A 7,500-nucleotide genomic window follows, 5' to 3' on the forward strand; every position below is an offset into this window, starting at 1 on the left:
GGATGGACAAATTAAAAAATTTATACTGTCAAATGTGATCGGAACGAGCGTCTCGGATGTGATCCTGAAGCCATGGATCTTAGAATCGGTGTGCATTACAAACGGGTATCAAATAAAACTTACATAATTTCTATACACTGCGCAATATACAAGGTGAGTAAATCTCTCTTACTTTGTGAGTTATAAAAGTTAATTATTGGGTGAATTTTATAATCCACAATAAATATTACTTACGAGATCTGAGGGGTACTGCTGAATACTAGAATTCACCGAAATCTACGGAAATCCACCTAAATCTACCTACAAAATGGCAATCTATATCATTGAAAAAGTCCAAAGAAAGGCGACATTGAGGGACTTTCATGTAACTGATAGGTTACAGTATTTGGATTTACCTAGTCTTAAATATAGGAGAATTCGGGGAGACAACATTCGATTGTAAAATTTAGTCCATCATGAGGTCGACTTGGATACTTCTGATTTCTTTTTCATTTTCGAGTACAAAAATTACCAAACCAGACCGGTTTTAAATCTCTATTGACAGATACAAAGCTAGCATATGGGATATTTTTATGAACAGAACTGTAAAACTTGGAACAGTATCAATCAAGTATGAATCGGAAAAATGCTTCTTGTGTAGACAGATTCAAAATTATGCTTGATATTCCCGTTTTATTAATGATTAAATTTAAATAAACAGTGTATTCAAAGGTCAGTTGGTCTAAATCACTCTTTACTGGATATGATATGATATGATATGATATGATATGATATGATATGATATGATATGATATGATATGATATGATATGATATGATATTATATGATATGATATGATATGATAATTAAATATAGAATATTGTAGGATTTGGTCCCTGCACCCTTCGAGATTTCGTTCGAGTTCACGACAATCACAACGCAACCTTTGAACAGTTCGCATTCAAAAAGAGTTCGTAATTTGAATGGGATTTTAAAGTCAAATTGACAAGAAATGTAAAAGAGACTAGAGCTGTAAGACAAGAGTATTTATAAAGCGCAATATCTATTAAAACGTGCTCAAAGCGTTTTACAAGTCGATCCCGACACATACTCGACTGATGCGACATGTCACAAATGTATTTTTTTTTCTTATTTTTCTCTCATGTTTTTTTCAATACCACTAAATTCTTTCTTTACCGATCCTTTTCAGGATCTTCCCAAAATGACAGGCTTACCTAGCAGAAAAATTGATTTTTTAAACTCAAACAATCTCTCTACAAAACAACTTTATGTTATTATTTAAACAAAGATCATTGTGATGTACAAAATAAATCTGAATAATAAAAAAAAATGTATATTCTGTCGTAACAAATATGACGATTTTGCTGTAGGTGGTAAGAAAAGGGTTAAGCAACACGGGGTTCTTATAACCCAAATTATGCTGGATTCGTTGTTGTAATGGAAATATTCTCAAAACCCAGGCGTTCTAAGTGAATGAATACGGCTGTACTGTCTCTATGGACACTTGCCGTGAATGTGTGTGTGTGTGTTAATTCGAGTGTGTCAGCCTGTTTCTAGTAACCAGTAATTAATGTGTTTCCATAAATCTCATGTCGTGTGTTAAGGTGCTGAGATCAGTTCTTCGGTTGTTGTTTCTAAATATTTGATATTTTTTGAGATCTTGATTGAATGTTGTTGGAAGTGAAGTTGGTGTACGCCCTCCGTATTTTGCTCCTTGTTTGAAGTAATCATCCATCGCAGTGATGAAAAACAAATAGTTGACAGAGTTTTAAAAGTATTCGAGAATAAGTATAAAAGGGATTAACTGATAGAACGATTCGAATACCCCCGAATCATGACTGGAACAACCAATAACCGATCTTGATTTAGTGCAGCTATTTATCAACTTAAGAATCATAAGGCCCCAGGAATTGACACCATCAAAGCAGAGGAGCTAAAATTATGTATAACTGAACCACACCTAGTAGCCATTGCTAATATGTTTAATGGAATGTTCAAACATAAAATACATCTTGATCTCGGCTCCGGTAAACTAATTCTGTTGAATAAACCAAACAATAAAAAAGGACCATTAGAAAATCTAAGTAATTGTTCTTCTTTCAACACTTAGAAAACTGATCAGAGTAATAACACTCAACAGAATAAGATCAAAGGTGGGGAAATATCTGCCACCGACACAGAGCGGATTCAGAAAAGATAGGAATACAAGTGACATTGTATGGGCTCATAGGTTGTTAAAAGCCAGAACTGAAAAATACAAAGAAGAGTTCATTATATTGGGCATTGACATGAGCTCTGCCTTTGATACAATCTGCAGGACAAAGCTTTTGAAGGTACTAAACTCATTTCTCGAAAAATATCATATCCGACTAATATGATCACCGCTGGCAAACACAACACTTACGTTTACATCTGGTGCGAAAACAGGTTCACTATTAACATCGCTAGGAACTTCCCAAAGGAGACCGTCTTGAGTCCAATTTTTTACCGTATATTTGGTGGTTTATCCCGAGTCACTTCTCCTTTCCTTATAATATAATAATAATAATAATAATAATAATAATAATAATAATAATAATAATAATAATAATAATAATAATAATAATAATAATAATAATAATAATAATAATATATATATATATTTATATAGCGCTCAACTTCCACATAAGTGCTCAGCGGCGCTTTACAATATTAATTGTCATTCAAAAATTCGTTTTTTGACAATTTTGAGAATACATATAAAGAAACAAACACATACACATACACAAACTCAATCACAGATGCATTTACATTCATACACGAACAAATACACACACATACTTACACCAATATTACTCACTAACATTAGTAACTTATTCTAACGAAAGACAAAAAAAAGTTAAGTTATACAGTGAAAATTCTCAGTCTGAACTAAATGTCAAAACTGGAATAAAATAAAGTTAAAAATTAAAATTAGATTTAAGGCGTATTCTGTGAGCGAAACTGTTCGTAAGCTCTGTCTCTAGACAGAACTTGTAACCAGTGACGCGACTATGGGCCCATGAGAAAAGTTGGAGTGATTCTGACCCAGACCTGGATATTCGGTGAACGTCTTCTCATACCAACGCGAAATATTGTCCATTACGACAATGTTAAATCAAGCCCATAATTGCGTTCGGCTTTCAGACTGCAAATACGTCTCACTTGAGTGATTACTTCTCTACGATACATTGAGAGACAAAAAACACATTTTTTAGATAGTTTGGCCATAAAATCCGTCCTTCAAATATGGATCGATGGATAAAAATTACTCTTATATCATTTTAAAATCTCTCCAACCAGGTACTTCTTGCTCAGCAGTTGGAAATAATTTGTCTTCAGAGCCAGATATTAGGATTGCTTTCTTTTGCTTGTTTGTTTGTTTGTTTGTTTGTTTGTTTGTTTGTTTTGTTTTGTTTGTTTGGTTTGTTGTTTAGTTTGGGGGGGGGGGTTGTTTAGTATAATTTTTGTGTGTGTTTTTTTTTTTGTTTGTTTTGTTTTTGTTTTTTGTTTTTTTGTTTTTTTTTTTTTTTTGCTGTTTTTTTTTTTTGTTTTGTTTTTTTTTTTTGGGATTTTTTTGGGGTTTATTTTTTGTTTGTTTTTGATTACAGCCACACAGCTATTGTTGCCTCAAGTCGTCAAAATGTAAACAACGGAGTCCATTATTTTATGGCGACAGGGTCAGCGTAAAAACGATATAATAACATGAGACCTACCTCGTCAAATTAGCCGTCCCGATAGCTCATTGGTAGAGCACTGGCTTCAAACGCAAAGGGATCGAAATCGATCCCGGGTAGAGTCTGAACCCCCTGTCCACCCAACAGTGAATGGGTAGCTGGTTCGTAAGACATGACTGAAAGTACTTTGCGATAAACTAGCGTGATGTCAATAGGGTTACAAGCTATTGCTATTGTCCGTTTCACGCTATAAAAAGCAGGATAAACTCTGGCTCCATGGGCCTAATGGTTTGAAGGACATTTTTTTTTACCACGTCAAATTGAGATTATGTCAAGTTACCAAAAAGGTGGATAGACCTTATACGAGACAACGTGATAATAGGAAATCGAATAGAGGTTTCAATGTTATCAATGAGGTCAGATAATGTGGACATTTAACCTGGATACCTCTGTATAGAGCTTTTAGACTTGGTGTAGTCTCCTTCGCTCCTCCTCATCTATTAATGATTGGACCAATTTTTATAATTGAACTTGTTTCCTAGGGTGTTGCTTATCTCCAACTCTGCTTTGAATTTATTCAAATTTTTTGCTGATACTGTGGTTTCTTGTAGTTTATTCCAGTTATTTACAATTCTAGATGAAAAAAAGTTCCTTCTTTCATTTGTTTTAAAACGTTCTTTTTTCAATTTCTTGCTGTTTCCTCGTGTCTGAATGTTCTTGTTTGGTTTAAGGAATCCTGCCTCTACCCTGTCTATTCCCTTTACTATTTTATATGTTGGATCATATCTCCCCTTCTTCTCCTGTAATCTAAGGTCGGGAGATTTAATTCTTTCAATCTCTCACAGTATGTTTTGTCTTTCAGGTGTGTGATAAGTTTTGTTGCTCTCCTTTGCACTCTTTCCAAACAGTCTTTGTCTCCCTCAAACTTCGGATACCATATGCAGTTAGCATATTCCAGCTTTGATCTAACCATAGTCTTGTAGATGGTAGTCATGTTTTTGTTTTCAGATTCTTGAAATTTCTTTTCACTATTCCGAGTGTTTTACTAGCCTTAGATTGAACATCTTTAATTTGCTTCTTGAAGTTTAGCTTCCTATCAATAAATACTCCTAGGTCTTTTTCCCCATTGGATTTCTGCAGGGGTTTTTCTTTCATTATATAGTTTGCTTCTCTGTTGTTTTTTCCTAGGTGAAGAACTGCACATTTATCTACATTGAACTCCATCTGCCATATTTCGGACCATTCTTCAAGCTTTTTCAAATCTTGTTGTAAGGTGTTTCTTTCTTCTTCTGTATTAGCTACTCCATAGAGCTTAGTATCATCGGCAAAGATTTTACATTTAGATGATAGATTGTCTGGCAAGTCATTGATATAAATCAGGAAGAGAACTGGTCCCAGTACACTTCCTTGTGGAACTCCACTTGTTACCAGTCTCTCTGTTGATGCTGTTCCATTCACTATCACTTTTTGTCTTCTATCTTTGAGGAAATCTCGGACCCATTTGACTGTCTGATCATTAATTTGATACTGTTCCAATTTCCTGATTAGGCGCCAGTGTGGAACTTTGTCAAATGCCTTTCTGAAGTCGAGGTATATGACATCTAAATTGTTGCCTAATTCCAGGTCTCTCGTCCAGTCATCCATTGTTTCAAGTAGGTTTGTTACTGTAGACCTTCCCGCCATGAAACCATGTTGATCTTTGCTGAATAATTTGTTCTTGGTCATATGATCAACCATTTCTTCTCTAATCAGCTGTTCCATGAGCTTGCAGACGACAGATGTCAGGCTCACTGGTCTGTAGTTTTCTGGATTTTTTCTGTCTCCCTTCTTGAATATGGCTGTGACGTTAGCTTCTTTCCATTCCCTTGGTAGTCTTCCTTCTTTCATCGACTGGTTAAATATCTTGGTTAGGGGTTCTACTAGCTGCTCTGCTAAGTTTTTTAGGATGTAAGGATGAAGTTTGTCAGGTCCAGGTGATTTACTCTCCTTTAGGTTTTGTAGTCTCTTCATTACTCTCTCTTCAGTAATCGGCCATTGTGTAGTTCTATATTACTTCTTTTAGCAATATCTGGCAAGTTTTTCTGGTTCTCCACTGTAAAGACACTTGCAAAGAAGAGATTTAGCACCTCTGCCTTGTCTTCATCTTCAGATGCCCAAGTGCCATCTTCTTTTTTTATGTCACAGGTTCCCTGTCTTGTCTTCATTTTACTGTTTACATAACTCCAGAATACTTTAGGATTTTCTTTCGTTTCCTCTGCTATCTTGTTCTCATACTTTTGATGCGCTTGTCGGACTATTTTAGTAGTTGCGTTTCTCACTCTTTTGTATTTGTCCCAATCCTCTTCCGGTTTGCTTCTAGAGTATCTTCTATTTACTGCCTTCTTCTTCCGTAATGCCTCTCTCACTTCCTGCGTCATCCAAGGTTGATTTCTTCTCCCAACCCGGTTCCCTCTGCTTTTCGGGATGTTTTTCTCGAAGCATTGGTTAAGTACTCTGGTAAATCTACTCCAGTTGTTTCCTACGGTGTCCTCGATTAGTATTTCCTCCCATTTGATATGCCCCAGTTCCTCTTTCATACTCTCTAGATCAGCCTTCCTATATCTGAGTGTCAGTTTTTCATCTACAGTCTCTGATGTCGCCCTCAGTTTTAGGAATATGGTCGCATGGTCGCTTTTTCCCAGTGGGTGGCTCAGTCTTAGGTCGATTATGTCATTTTCTTCCTCCATCAATATCAAGTCCAATACGTTGGGCTTCTGGTTTTTTCTCTGTCTCGTGGGTTCTTTTATTATCTGTTGTAGGTAGCAATCTTCAATGGTTTCTATGAAACTTTCCTCCAGGCTTCCCTCTTTTGGTTCGTCCATCCCTTTCCACTCCAGTTCCGGCATGTTGAAGTCTCCCATAATAATTATCTCTGAATGCTTTTTTTGTGATGCTCTCCTTATCATCTCCAACATTCTCTCATTATTTTCTCCTGTGCTATTTGAGCTCCGATAAATCACTTCTATTAGTATCTGACTTTGTCCAGTTACTCCAATCGAGCACCAAGCGCTCTCCCTAAAGTCGTGATCTGTGAGTTCCTCTATGGGGTTAACCTTGAGGTTCTCTCTCACCAATAAGTATACTCCTCTGCCGGAAGTTTCAAAATCTCTGCTAGCTATTATAGTGTATCCCTCAATACCTAACTCTGCTATGGTTGGGTGTGTTGTTGCATTCTTTGGCTTAGCTTCTGTTATTGCTATCACATCTGGATCTTCTTCTTCTGCCATAGCCTTTAGCTCCTCTCTCTTATTCATCACACTGTCTGCGTTCGTGTACATGAACTTCAGGGTATTTTTCATATTCACGTGCTGCCCCTCCTTATCATTTACTGGTATTTCTCTTTTTTGAATTTTCTTGTTGTCTTCGAGTCCTTGCTCAGAAACATTTTGGGCAATTGGACTGACACGTTTCCAATATAGTCATTCCTCATCCCAGTCCCAGTCATTTCCTCCAACATTGCAGTCTCTCTTTCTTATTTGTTCACTATTTAAGATTTCTCTTTTATCAAGAAAACACGATAAATGAAACACGAAAGACGAATTAAAGATGTTAATATGGCGTTCGTCTTAACTGTTCCGTTCATCGTGTTTTGTTGATAAAGGGGAAACCCGAAACGTCCACATTATCTGTCTTCATTTATTAGATTGAAGCTTTCATTTAATTTCGTATTGTTATTTATTTCTTAGAGGGTCAAGCATCGACATTTTTATTATATATATTACGTAGTGTTAAAGTTTGGGTTTTTGCTCTCTATGATAATATATCTC

The sequence above is a fragment of the Berghia stephanieae genome, chromosome 7 (genome assembly GCF_034508935.2).
Source record: "Berghia stephanieae isolate SIO BIC M18660-M18661 chromosome 7, UCSD_Bste_1.3, whole genome shotgun sequence".
Classification (NCBI taxonomy): Eukaryota; Metazoa; Mollusca; class Gastropoda; order Nudibranchia; family Aeolidiidae; genus Berghia; species Berghia stephanieae.